Source organism: Chionomys nivalis, chromosome 17, assembly GCF_950005125.1.
Source record: "Chionomys nivalis chromosome 17, mChiNiv1.1, whole genome shotgun sequence".
Classification (NCBI taxonomy): domain Eukaryota; kingdom Metazoa; phylum Chordata; class Mammalia; order Rodentia; family Cricetidae; genus Chionomys; species Chionomys nivalis.
The window spans coordinates 22,008,375-22,022,490 of record NC_080102.1 but is presented as its reverse complement, the minus strand read 5'-3'; the positions used below and the strand labels follow the sequence as shown (position 1 = coordinate 22,022,490).

At 48.6% G+C, this 14,116-nt stretch overlaps 1 long non-coding RNA gene across 1 annotated transcript in view; it reads right to left on the bottom strand.

The window, feature by feature from the left end:
- LOC130889074 (uncharacterized) overlaps window positions 1-14,116 on the bottom strand; it is a 203,021-nt gene that overhangs the window by 70,457 nt on the left and 118,448 nt on the right. Inside the window, exon 5 of the long non-coding RNA XR_009058487.1 lies at window positions 13,802-13,940. This is a non-coding gene — a long non-coding RNA (uncharacterized LOC130889074). The remainder of the gene's footprint in view (window positions 1-13,801; window positions 13,941-14,116) is intronic.

The following is a 14,116-nucleotide window of genomic DNA, read 5'->3' as shown; positions in this document are numbered from 1 at the left end:
CACCCCCAAGATACTCAACTCAGGCAGTATGTGAGCACCTCACTCCACACAGGAACCCAAAGAAAATGGCAGAGGCCGCTACCCTTTCCACTTTAGGGCTCAAGAAGCCAAGACCCAGCAGCTTCAGGAACAGCATCTCAGGTTTCCATGGAGGAGAGGCTGGGAGGGGCAGGGGAAGGTGAACCTTCTAGAAACTGGGATCTGAAAGACAGGACACCCTCAAAGGGGTCACCGAGGACCACCACCGTCCTATGAAGAAAGGCTATGTGGTACAAGACCTCCAGTTTCTGAGCCACGTTCCCTGAGCAGGCATCATAGGTCAGGGCAATATCATGTGTGAAGGATAGAAGCGATAACACGTATAAACATTACTGCAAGGTAGTTTCTCACTAGTGAAGCAAAGGATGTGGTGGGGGTGTGGGAGGAAGAAGGCTTCTGGAAGGTCGTCGGTGCTGGGAGATTTTCCTGAGCCATCAGAACCATGTCATCTCATAGCTGTCCGCCTCAAACTTTCCTTTTCATACCTACACTTGCATTCACCTTTCCTTTGTAAGCACCTTCCTACCATACGGGTGTTAAATGATGAAGTCACGACCCCGAGTAGTTTCATTTCTCCAACCTCAAACCCTCCCTTCCTGCCATTACACTTGAGGCTTGTCACCCAGAACATCAAAGCCATTCTTTCCCGTAAAGCTTTTCCGATCACCTGGGTGACTTGCACAGATAAAAACAACCCACCCCGCACTAGACATGGGCTACTTCCTGCTATGTCTGGGCAAAGGCAAGAGCTAGAAAATGGGGCACACCGTACCCACAAAACACTTCCCAAAGAGTCACAGGTCCATCACAGGTCCATCAGGGCTCTCACAAAGGAAGACAGACCCAGGCTCTCTCTATGACTCTTTGACATGTAAACGTCAGTGATCTCATATTCATTCTGTAGGCTCTCTGCCTACTGAACTGTAATAATGACAGCTCATTTACATACAGGAAAAGTAAGTCAAGCAGCGGCACACACACTAGGCTGTAGTTTTTGGTGACTCACAGAAGAAAGTGTGTAGACTATTTCCATTCAGCTCCATCCTCCACTCACTCGAGTGATGGAAAGTAACCTAGCCAATGGGACCCCTGGGGGAAGTTCCAGGCTACTGGGAAGTCAAACAACAGTCAATATAAGTTTAGCAGGGAGTTCCCCATGGTACACAGGTGCACCATCAGGTGGGCCGTGATGGAGATTCCCACCCTGGAGAGACCTCACCTACCCATTTACACCTCATCTCAAGAAATTGTCCCCTAGATGGCCAAGGAAACACTGAGTCCAGTGTTGGCTCAGAGAACATGGTCCAGGAAGTCACATCTCTGAACTAAAGGCTGACTCTTCCAGGAAGTCAATGTTGAACCACAAAATCCTTGATTATAGACCTCCTAGGAGCAGCCATGATGCGTGACACGTAGAAGGAGTTCAGTACATCATTGTCCAAAGGGTAAGCACCTGCTGAATGAATTACACACTGTGTTTCCATAAAGCTTAGATGAGTCTATTTCCCCAAATCCTGGGTGCTTTTTATGTGTTAAGTATCATCCATGCACCCATCCATGCATCCATCCATGCATCCATCCATGCATCCATCCATGCATCCATCCATGCATCCATCCATCCATCCATCCATCCATCCATCCATCCATCCATCAAAGCAGTTAGTTGACACTGAGCTATCAGCTTCTTTGGAGACAGCCTTAGCTGAATAAAGTATCCTTGGACAAACTCAAGTACCCTTCCAGGCAAGGCCACAGAGTCACTGTGATCAACTGCCATCACAATTCAGGACAGTTATCAAGGAGCATTCTCGTCAGGTCTGTTCCCTGCTCCAAGGCTGTGCTTTGTTCTATCACCGTCAACACCTTGATCTCTCCATCCGATCCTGATTCCTTCCTTGAATTTTGCCATTGTTGATCCTAATGTACTCCAGAATAAGCATCCTGCTTATTAATCTACAGATTCAAATCTGCCTCTGAGGAATTTCAGCATACAGGAGAAAGGTTCTTATGAGCCAGATACTCAGAAGGATGAGGTAAAAAACTAAGAGGTTCAGGCCAGTCTGGGTTATACAGCAAGATACAGACCAACCAGGGTTTTTAATTCTGGTTTGTTTTTAAAAAATTAATGATGGGTGCTCAAGGCCCTCTGCCATCAGATAAAGGCTCTAAGCCCAGTAGGGTAGGTGTCCATTCCTAGGTGAGGGAGCAAGACCTCAACAAGGGTTCGGGATTCAAGGTGCAAAACTACAATCAGTGAGCAGGAGCTAGGAGAAGTGTACAAATGCTCGTTTGTTTAAGTGTGTGTGTAACTCCTAGGCCACTAGAGACCCGCATCATTTGCCTTTGTTCCCCGAGCGCCCAGTTCAAAAGATAACACAAGCAAAACTGGCCCCGTGTGATTAGATGATAGCAGGATGGACAGATGAATAATTGTAATGACATGCAGGGGAGTCATATCTAAACCTGCTATAGCATAGATGCCTGGCCAGGATGATCTGATGCTTGATGCATGGTGCTTAGTGGACATCTGGCTGTGTAATGCTCAAACGGTGAAGGCAACAACTAAAATACTCATGGAAAACTTCCTGGAAGAGGCAACTGTGATCTACATGACTTGAACGGAGGGGAAGAATAGGGGAAGATGTACAAGGCATTTGTATTAGTCATCTTGGTCCTTTCTTTGCTAGCCCGTGAACCAAAACACTGGCTTCACATGACTGTCTAAAAATGCAAAGACTGGCAGCATTCCAGACCCATAGCCTCCGTTACTAAGAATGCGAACCGTGATGCTCCTGCGGTCCATGTGGACAGCTCACAGAAGCCAATCCGCAGATCACTCCACTTTGGAGACTTGATCCTACAGTGAGAGGAAATGATCAAGCTCCTGGAATAAAGGCGAGGACAAAGCCACCCCTTGAGCCATCCACTGTTGCTTTGGGTACCTAGGCATCCATGGTCCTGAAGCAGATGGGGCCTTGGGAGTACCCAGTAGCCTTTATTCTGAGAAGAGAGCTACTGTAGGAGCAGGACCAGCCTTGGAAAAATCCAGACCCTGGCCTCAGTCTCCCTGCTGAAAAGGTGTGGACCGTCAAGACCCCAGACTCTCTGAGTGACCTCCTTTCTGAGGATGACACTTTGGAGCTGTTGAGAAAGGGAAACGGTGAGAAGCTGGGGATTTGGGCAAACAAGAGTGGGGGAGGACAGTGAGAAAAGAGCAATGTTTGCTTGAGGCCATTATGAAACAGGTGATGTCACGGAGCTAAAAAGTACAGGGTATTCCAGAATACACTGCCGCCTTTGGCTTATTATTGCATGTCCCTGCACTGAGCGTACCTTAACAGTCAAACGCTGGGGCCACTAGAGGTGGCAGGCAGAAATGGGAGCTCAAAGAACCAAAGTCCAGGGCAAACTTTGATGTCAGTGTTAGGTAGCAGGTGACACATGTCGCGGGGAGGCAGTGCAGCTCCGACTTTCAGCAGAGTCCTCACTACTTCCTTCCTGTGTGACATCAGGTGCACAGAGCAGAGTGCACCTCTCTGAGCCTGGGGCTTCTCGGTGACAAGGGGCAAGGACTCAGGTGCCTTAAATTGTTTGCAGAATGTAGAGGAATCTGCGCGCGGTAATCGCCTTACACATGATGCGGTAAGTGGACACCAGTGTCATTAAGATGCCACCCAGGTCATGCCAGGTGGTGGTGGCACATGCCTTTTAATCCCAGCAGTTGGGATGCAGAGGCAGGTGTGTGAGTTTGAGGCCAGCCTGGTCCACAGAGTGAGTTCCAGGACAGTAAAGGCTACACAGAGAAACTCTGTTTCAAAAAACTAGAAGGGAGGAAGGAAAGAAGGAAGGAAAGAAGGAAGGAAAGAAGGAAGGAAGGAAGGAAGGAAGGAAGGAAGGAAGGAAGGAAGGAAGGAAGGAAGGAAGGAAGGACCCCAGGTCACCAGGTCACAGACCTCTCCTGCTGCATTTTCCAAGCATATGCCACAAATCCCTAGTGGTCATCACACTCTCCTGGAGGCTCTCCTGGACATTCAAGGCAGATGAAGCAAGCATGGGACAGCATCTCACTGTAACCAAAGCATCATTCCTTTGGCTAGATAAGTTGTGTGGATAAGGCCTACGTTTCTATCAGAGGGCCGAGGGCTTTAGGAAAGCATGAACTTCAAATGGTCATCCTCCCCTTGACTAAAGAGTCAAGAAAGCTAGGATATCATCAACACTCACTCAGCAGGAGGAAGAAGATGAAGCTGGAGCCACAGGTCAGCCTTGGCCTTTGGAAGCCTAAGCCCTAGAGAAAAGACTCAGACTCCAGGCAATGAGGATTTCGCCACACAAAGAAAGTCCTTTAGGTCTTTATCCTTAAAGCATGCTGAACAGAGCACAAAGGATGCCAAGTGCAGGGTCTAATCCACAGCAGAGGGAGAGGGAACCCTGACAAAATGCTCCCCTAAGAACAGAATCTCCTAGACTCACATTACCAGGGCTGTGCTGTGGTGAAGGGGGAATCCAGCCCAGGTTCACATGTCTAAGCAACACAGATAAGAACTTACTGGCAGGTTTTGTTTTTTGTTTTGTTTCCAAAGCCGCTTTGTGTACCCCACAAACAGCCTTCTCTAAGTAGTTTCATGATACCCTAACACACACACACACACGGGGGGGGGGGGGATGAGGAAGGAAAGAGAGAAAAAGGATGAAAATGGGTTCTAGAAAATGCAAATGCTCTCAAGTGACCCTGGGTCAACTATCAACCTATGAATCAGCCCAGGCAAGGAAGGAAGGAAGCCAGGCATGCCTCTCATCACAGAAGAGATCACTCCGAGAGCAATCGCTCATTGGAGCCACTCAGCCTCCAGCTTGGCCTTCACCACATGATCGCTGGTTACAAAAAAAGCAGCTACTTTATCTCCAATGGCAGAGAAAAATGAGACCAAAGGAGTGTGTGCAGGGCAGATCTGAGCATGCACTACAGATGCCATGTGCTCACGGTAGGGCCTATACTATGCAGTGATCCTTAAGTCCCTCTTGATTTTCACGTGTCTTTTCAATCACCGTCAAAAAAAAAAAAAAAATCAGCATTTCACACAAAGGCTCAATGTTGAAGTTCACATGCTTGAAATCAAGGCCGCACTGCCATTGATTCACCACGAAGGGATACACATGTGTATAATATACATCTCACATGAAAAGCATACATAATGCTAGAGGGGTGGAGGCAGGAGGATCAGCAGCTCAAGTAAAACCTTGGGTACAGTTCCTGAGACTCTCCCTCAAACAAAGTAAAACAAAGGCATAAACGCCGACACCCAGGAGTGAATCCAAGAAAAAGCACTCATGAGGAATCCATAGGGAGGTGTTTTGCACCTAAGGACTCACAGTGATAGGACCCGAGGAAAACTCTGCAAATCGCAGCTGACATTCCAGTTCCTCTCAAGTCCAGTCTGGTGAATGCAGGCATGGCTACCCACCCAGGCAGCTCCACTCTTCCCATGGGGCAACAGAGGTCTGGAAATGCTAACTGGGCTACTTTCAACTAGTATAGTCCTTCCTTCTAGCTAGAGAGGCAAGTGTGCTCCAGGTTGCTTCAGGGCAGAGAGAGTAGAGACGAGGTGCTGAAGAAGCTTCTAGCCCACAGGATGTTGTGGGTGAGGCAGTGAGAGAAAAAAATCAAAGAAAGCTGTCTAGAAACGCAAGCAGATGCTCAAATTAAAAAAATAGAGAGAGAGAGGCTTAACAGGAAGACATGAGACACACCCCTCTCTCTCCCAAGGTAAGAAAACCAAAAATAGTGGAGGAGGTGTATCTTAAAGATTTTCTGCAGAAAAATTCTGTCTTGCTCGTCAGATGAAGCAGGGAGCAGAAACAAGGGAATCAAGCGCTAAGTTGAAAGTCAGAGAGACTGAGGGCCAGTTGGAAGACCTCATGCAGAACTCAATAGGAGTAGGCTGTTTTGGTCCTGGCATTTAAGCTCTGAAGTCAGTCAGTCAAAAAAAAAAAGGGGGGGATTTTACGCGAAGGCTCAGTGTTGAAGTTCATGCGCTTGAAGTCAAGGCTGCACTGCCATTGGCTTGCCTGGAAAGATTCACATGGAAAATAATGAACTTGTTTCTGGAAGCAGCCAGCATCAGCATTCCCAAAGAGAGTTGGTAAACAAGCAGATGAGGGGGGAATAGCTCCTCTCTAGATAAAAATATATACAAATTAAAAAGAGACCATCTTACGCCTATTAAACTACATTTTTAAAAAAGCTAATAATAGTCGGCGTGGACAAGTGGCAAAACTGGCATGTCCGCCTATTAACAGAGGCACTGTAAACAGCTCGATTTGAAAGCAATTTGGCAATGTGGGTCAAGAGTCATAAAACAGTGACCTTTGACTCAATAAGCTTTCTACTGAGAATGTGCTCAAATGGTTTCCAAGAAGAGAAAAGCTACATGCAAAGATGCGCACAGTCCCCTGGGGTCTAAGAGCAAATGGATGTCCCTTGATTGTCAACTGACTTTAAATATATCTATCAGTGTAACCAGCCGCAACACACGGATAGACATGAGTATTTGCAAAGTGCTTTAAGGTGAATAAGGAGAGTTTAAGATACAAACGTTACCGGACGCAGAACACACTACAAAAGATTCTCTACCTCCGTAACTACAGAAAACTATTAATTAGGTGTGGAAGGAAGACAGTGGATATTTGAAAGAACCCAATTAGCCCAGAGGGGTGGCTATGGAGTTCCTTTTCCCAGCATTTTCCTTTCTTTGGAGGGTGATACCTTTGCAACACTGTTGACTCAATAAATAATAATGATGATGATAATGATAATAATGATAGTGATGATGATGACACGGCGGCAGCAGCAGCAGTGACAATACTTTCCTGCTAAAAATCTCAAGAACACATAAAAAAGATGAGCTGGAGAGCTGGCTCAGTGGTTCTGACCCAACCGTGTGTTGCTCTTACAGGGGACCTGGGTTTGATTTTCACCACTGACACACTGGCTCACAGCCATCAATGCCTCCAGTCCCAGGGGATCTGATGACCTCTTCTAACCTAGACAAGCACCAGGCACATGTGGTACACAGGCATACATGTAGGCAAAAACACTCATATGCCTAAAAGAATGGAATAATTTTTTAAAAATATATGAATAGATGTGAGATTCAACTGCAGAGCCCTGGCAACAACTCAGGATACCAGAAATGGACAAATTCAGAAAGCATCAAAGAGCAAGTCAAAGAAAGTCATCTTGCAGGGCATGGTGCTGAGAACATATAGTCCCTACCCCAGGGAGGCAGAGACTGGAGCATCGTAAGGGTTCCCTGGCCAGCCAGTCTAACAGAACTGGTGAGCTTCAGACCGATGAGAGATCCTGCCTCAAAGAAATTGATGGCTTTCCCCAAGATGACAACTAGGTTGTCCTCCAGCCTCCACACAGACCCAGGAAAGTAGTCTCTAGAGAGAGAAAGCTGAATGTGGGTGAGAAAGGAGACATCTATGGGCCCTGTCAGCCTGCTGAGCCCTGCCGTGCTCAGAGACTCTAATGGTCTCTGACAGCCTCAGCTTTGAGAGGTCCGGGCCTCTCCTTCCTTCCCACAGTATTCAGATGGTTGTAGAAAAAGCCAACCCTGTATGTAATCAAATGTTAACTGAGTCTCACAAATGTTCGCAGAAAATCTCGATTCCACACTGACCTGCGCAAAGCGAAGCCGTTTTCAGAAAAGTAACTCAGACTGGCCTTTGCCGGGGTGCTGAAGAGCGTAGAAAATTTTTGGTTTCCTATGAGGTGGGGCTCAAGTAGAATTCCAGCTCTTGCTAGAATCACAGAAGGCTGTCGTCTGCACAGACTCCAGGCAGACAACCAAGCCAGGGGCGAGCACTTTCCACCTGCGCCTAACTCCTGTCCTACCTCTAAGCAGAATAGTTCTGAGACTCTGAACATATTCAGTTTGTCTCATAAACCTCTACTGTTTTCACATCCATAAATGGGGACCGTCTGGAACCTTTTCTCCAGGAATGTGGAGGGGGTAAACATAGAGGCCAGCACTACGCTGGAGCCTTCTCCCTCTTTGGTAGCTTTCCCTACCACTAGGTCTCTTGGAGGGCCTGACTTTTTTCATCCAGATTTTTCCAGACCATGCACATATAACATAGAGGAAAGACAGGTACAGCAAGGGCAGACACACAGGCAAGTGCTCCACCCTTCTGACATCAAAGTCACCTTGGGGCTTCCAGAGGCACCAGCTTCTTGGCCTTCCTCACACACAGGTATCTGATTCTCAGGCTGGTGCCCTGATAAAGGTCCATTTCAAGGCCGATTAAACTATGTGGCTGGACAGGGCAGCTCCAAATTGTACAAAACAACAGTGCTTTCTCTCCAAACCTCCAGGGCCAAGAGAGCAGGAGGCAGGCAGGAGTCCTCCTTAATTTGTTTAGGCCACAGTTCAATAGCTGCTTTTGGAACGAGGCAGAGCGCTCTGTGGGTAACTGGCGAGTGGCAAGGGGTTCCCTGGCTCCCGCTTTCCTATTCAGTTCAGTGACTTCTCCCAAAGTAACAGAGTTGCCAGCGGAAGTAACTTCCCAACAAAGGACAAAGGAAACACCTGACCAGTGCTGGGGTGCGTGGGGGGTGACAATGTTGGAACCTGGCCCCATCGTGCAACTTCCAGGTCTGGCTGGAGCCACTGCCATGCTGGGTGCTGCTGTAGCAGCTGCTGAGGAATCCGCAGGAGAGAACGTGCCTCTCCCAACGTTCCACAGAGGACAACCGCTCAGAGGCTGGCTCTCTCAGGAGCGGAAGAGGTGAGGCGAGGCTGGCTATTCCATCTCTAACACCCTCACCTGCTGGGAATTTCCTTTGTCAAGACTATCAAAGAATCAGGCTGCTTCTTCTTTCCTCCTCTGTCTCTAGGGAGTCTGCCACAAATGCCCCTGAGCCTGTAATAGCCTGTTTCTTGTCAATCTGGCAATGTGTCAAGAATCTTTCCTGCACGTGACCCACTGCCAGGCCTGTATCTCTCACAGTATTATCAGTGCTAGGTTTACCCCACTTTTCACATGAGGAAATTGAAGGCACAGAGACAAAGTCAGTTCCCTGTCCAAGGTCACAAAGTAGGCTAGCATGGTTTCCAGAAGTTGGGCTCTTGTATTCAACCACGAAGGGTCCCAATTGTCTCCTTTGCTAGAACCTTCCTCCCAGTCATAAAGCATTACCGGGATCCTGCTGGATGCCAGAAATAATCGTTCGTATCGATTGCTGATATAACAGGATCTAGATCTCCTATGATACAAGCCTCCAGAAGGGCTGGGGGGGAGAGTCTCTAAGACTGGGTTAAGTGAGGTGGGGAAGACCCACCCTAATATGAGCAGAACCAGGATTCTGGACTAATGAATAGGATAAAGCAAAAAGAGGACAAGTATTCGTCACTCTCTCGTTCCGAGTTGCACATACAGCGAGACCAGCTGCCTGGTGGTCCTGCCATCGTGCTTTCTTCTCCACGGCGAACCAGAGAAACCCTTCCTGCTGTGCTTCGCTTTTGGTGGGTATACTGTCACAGTAATACAAAATAAAACATAAAGTAAGTAACTTATATAGCAGGCCAGGCAGAGGCTGCAGATATTCCAAGGGTAGAGACATGTTCCATGCTCTCCAAACCCTAAAACAGCAGTCCGCAAACAATGACATCTACAGGAAAACCTAGCCAAGCAGGGTGGGTGGGCCGGAGCAGCTGTGTCTGGCTTCGGCAGTGGCGTAGCAGTGCAGGGTAATCGAAGATGAACAAGGACCACAGAAGGAATATAAGGACCACAAATTGAAATTGACTAACTAGATGGGCCACACTTCACTTAGAGATGGGTACTTTCTGCTGCAACGTGCCGAGTGGGATGCCCACCATCTCAACAGCCCGTGGTTCCTTTAAATATCAGGCAATGTGTGGTCATTCTTTTCAAGTAAGGTTGGCAGGGAAAGGGTGGGGGGTTGTTGTTTTTGGTTTCATTTTTGATACTTTGACAAATTCCCTTAAGATGTGGTTTGTTATCTAGCCGAGGTTGGACTCCAGTAACCAGTCTGGGATACATTTGTACTCATGATCCTGGTTTCTCAGCCCCTGAGTAGAAGTCCAAGGGTAGACTGATGTGGGATTCCCCTCTGTATGCTATGAATATGTTTTATTGTCCTTGGTTAATAAAGAAGCTGCTTTTGGCCAATGCGAAAAATGGAAGGAAGGAAGGAAGGAAGGAAGGAAGGAAGGAAGGAAGGAAGGAAGGAAGGAAGGAAGGAAGGAAATGCAGGGTAAACTTAGCCTGTGGGATGAGGGAGGCCTGGGTGAGTGGCAGCTCACCGTCACCATCCCAGTCTGAAATCAAGCTATCATAATAAATGAGAAATAGCCTACAAAGAACTTGATGCTCTACAAAGAAGAACTCAGTCTCAGAGTCATAACTGCAGTTACAACGGGGCTGGCCTTTCCTCCTGTCCCTATAGGGCACAAGCTTGCTGCCATGACTAGAATCTGCCCTTGAAGCAACAAATCAACATAGACAAAATACAGGAGAATGGGAACGGTTGTATCCTAATAAAACTTTACTTCTAAAGCAGGAGGCCTGCTAGCGTTTTGACCTCCATGCTGGTTGAAGTGACAAGCTGGGTCATAATGTAAGGGAGCCGAGAAACTGCTCTTTGCTTTTCCTTTTGATCCCTTCTAGAATACTGGGAGCTTACGATACTGATAACTTTGCATTTTGGGGGCTGGGGAAAGGCAGACTTTTCCTGTCTACTTTTCAATAAGGCAGCTTTGTAGCCTTGGGGCAATTGAGAACTACCCTGAAATTATCTCCCATCTTCATAGATAAAGCTGGGGTGGAAGGAATAGTGGAGAACTTAGAATCTTCTACGTTTCCATCTTTAAAGGAAGGGAGGTGCTACCATTGTGCTGCTCTTACTTAGGAGGTACCTCCAGCTGAGCTTGGGATGTACACTCTTCCCAGACTGCCCGTGCAGATGTCTGAGCCTCATGGCAGCTGCTTCAATAGGAGCGGTCTTTGGGGTTCTGTGTGGAATGCACACAGTGAAGCTCACACCCTCCTCAGGGCTGAACTAACCCCTTTGTGCCCAGTACTGGGACTGAGGCCAGGATCTGGGAAACTAAGCAGTCCAAGGACTAATGTTTGAAGGTCTAATCCAGTCCTCATCTGTTCTCTTCAAGACACTGGCAGCTAAATCTTGCCTCCGCTCCACAGGCTGAATCAAGGATGGGTTTCCTTTTGTGAGAGGCCCCCAGGTTCAGTTTTCTATTCAGGAGAAGACCCAGACCCTTCCCTGTTTCTGCCTGTGCATTTATCAACAGCAGAACAGTCCTTTCTACAAAAAAAGAATCCCTCCTGCAACCAGCCCCACATGCAGTCTCCAGGAACAAGCACAGCTTACCCTAAAGATTTCCAGACCTTGCCCCCTCCAAGGATGCTCTTCTAGAACCTGCAGAGGACTGAGGATGTCATTTCTAGGGCAGGGACAAAGGGGCACACTGGAATTCTCAGAGGCCGGCCACCTATGCCAGTGAGTACCCCAGCCTCTGGGATGAAAGTAACGATGAAGGCACTGTGTAGAATCTCTGTGTCAGGGATTTCCAATTCACCCATCTCTGTCCCAGGATAGGTCCTTCCCCTCCAGCCCCTCCAGATATCCACAGCCCACCCCCAAATCCCTGCACGTGTGTGTTTCTTCAGGGACCAAACCAGGACTATGTGCTCTACTACGAAATTACACCTTCACTTTCGCCTTCATGGCCACCTTTCATCCTTCTCAATATGGTCCCCGGAATGCAGAGTCTCGGGTTTGTAAGAGGCCACTCTCTTTCTCCTCTGCCTTGACTTAAAATCCTTATGACTCTCTGCCCTCAGCTAACATGCAAATGGCTCCACCAGAGTCTGGTTCCTGCTCGCTTTGCCCTGCCTTCCTTCTACCTCTCCCTTATCCCCTCAAGTCCAGCTGCAGGCTCTGCTGTGTGCTCCCCTGTCCTCCCCAGCACACCTTGGCTGCGATGGCCTGAGTGTTCATCTAAGCTCTTTCCAGGCAGGAGACTGAGAATTTTCTCTGGGAAAGGATATGGGATCTGGTCCTGAGCTCCCAGAATGTGGTACAATGTTTGTGTTCATTAGCTTTAGTATGTACTGAACGTCCACAGTGTGGAACCCGCATTCACTACAAACAGCAACGCTCTCGTCTGGACTTTCTAATGGTGACCTATGCCTCAGTTTCTGCATCTGCACAGAAGAGAATGACTCCAGAAATGGGCTGACAGGAAGGAAGTACCTCAAAGCCAGTCCTGCAGAGGCCCTTCTAGATAAGTCTTCTTTCTCTCTATCTTCGGCCTGCTGATCTGGCTATCTGGGGACAGCCATCCAGAAGGCTCCCTGTGACAGGCTCTGCCACAGAGATCCTATCTACCGCCAACGGAACTTCAAAGGCATCTTTATCGGCAGGACCCACCTCAAGGAAGGTGGAATCCTAAGAAACCTCTCCTGGTAAGCCTTTTATTCTGGGGCCGACCAGGCACACCCGCCTGGCCTTATCTGTAGTGTCCCCAAGCTGTTGTCTTTCCAGGAAGGGTGTCTCCTATCTATAGCCCTCCAGGAGGCAGAAGACCAGAAGGGCCATAGAAGCCTGGCCACCAGAGGCTGGAGCCTTGGCTACTGCTCTTCAGCTGTGGCCTCGGGACGAATACGGCCCCCTTTCATGGAATCAGGCTCCTCCAACTTGCGAACTGCAGCAATTAGGTTTGAGATGGACAAGAGAGAGGACGCCAGAATGTCTGCTTATAGGGATTCCTCGTAGTGAAAGCAGAGCTGCAGAACAGGAAAGAATGAGGAAGGTTTCCAGGAAGCACCCTGTCCTGCAAGGCGCACACTGCAGAACACAGGAGAGCATTCTGAGAACTACTCAGGCGTGTGGGGGAGGATAGGAGCCAGCAGGAGCGCACAGAGGCAAGCGTGCGGCACAGTGTGGTGAAAGCCATTCCTGGCCTGGAAATAAACTCAGTGGGGAATCTTCTCTGGAGGCTGGGCCGGGAGCTGCCAGGGCTTGACATGGTGGCCCAAGCACTGACAAAAGTCCTCCCTTCCTACCATTTCCCTCCAAGTGTCCAGCAGCTTAACAGACATGTATGGAAGTCAAAGTGGCACTTCCTGCCTCCTTCCCCGAGGGGTTCATGGTACCAAGGGCCCCTCCGAGAGAAAGTTCTGGCACCTTCACGGCCACATGCCTGGAGTGTAGAACTGAGGCTCGGGAGTGGCTTCATAAACACCCACTTTACGCATGAACGGGGCTGAAAATGCCAGGAGGGGAGCAAGCAGTCAGGGACGATGTGCAGGATCACCGATTGCCATGGATAGATGTGCTCATGTGAATATGTATATCTCCTCTATTTCCCTCCTCCGTCAGAGCCCAGAGAGACGCCCAGGCCTAGGCTCGCTCACTTCACCTTTCTTCTGCCAGTCTTTGGCCTTGAAAGTAGATGTGGCAAGAGAATACCACAAGAACGCTGGCCATGCACTACATTCTGTTCTCTGACACATTACGCAAGCTATGCAGCCCCAGAGTATTCACTGATGCCCTCTAAGTGCGGGTTTCCATGGTACCCAACTCAGAGTCATGAGGATGGCATAAGGTGCTTAAGTCTGAGCGCGGCTCCATGGTACCCACGCCCTGCTAGCTAATTGGTGTTCCTACCAGGGCAACTAGATACACATGATTACAAAGACATGCGCTCACCATCCCGAAAGTCCAAGGATACTTTGCACTTTGCGACTGGGGTCCTCAGGCCTTTGGTCATCATCCTTGGTCTGGATCTTCATTCCCTATGCAGAGCCCCAGGCTTGTCAGCGTGGGAAAATTGTGCCTTCTCCAAAGCCTGTATCAAACAAAGCAGAAAGCAGGAAGCTCCTTAAGGTTGGTAAGCATAGGTACTAAATGATTACATTTACACAAATTACAGCCATGACCCTCAGATCAGCCGACTGCCACGCCAGCCACTCTGTGTTCCCATTGGGTACTTTGCATGTATGTACCCCACACACACACTCCCAG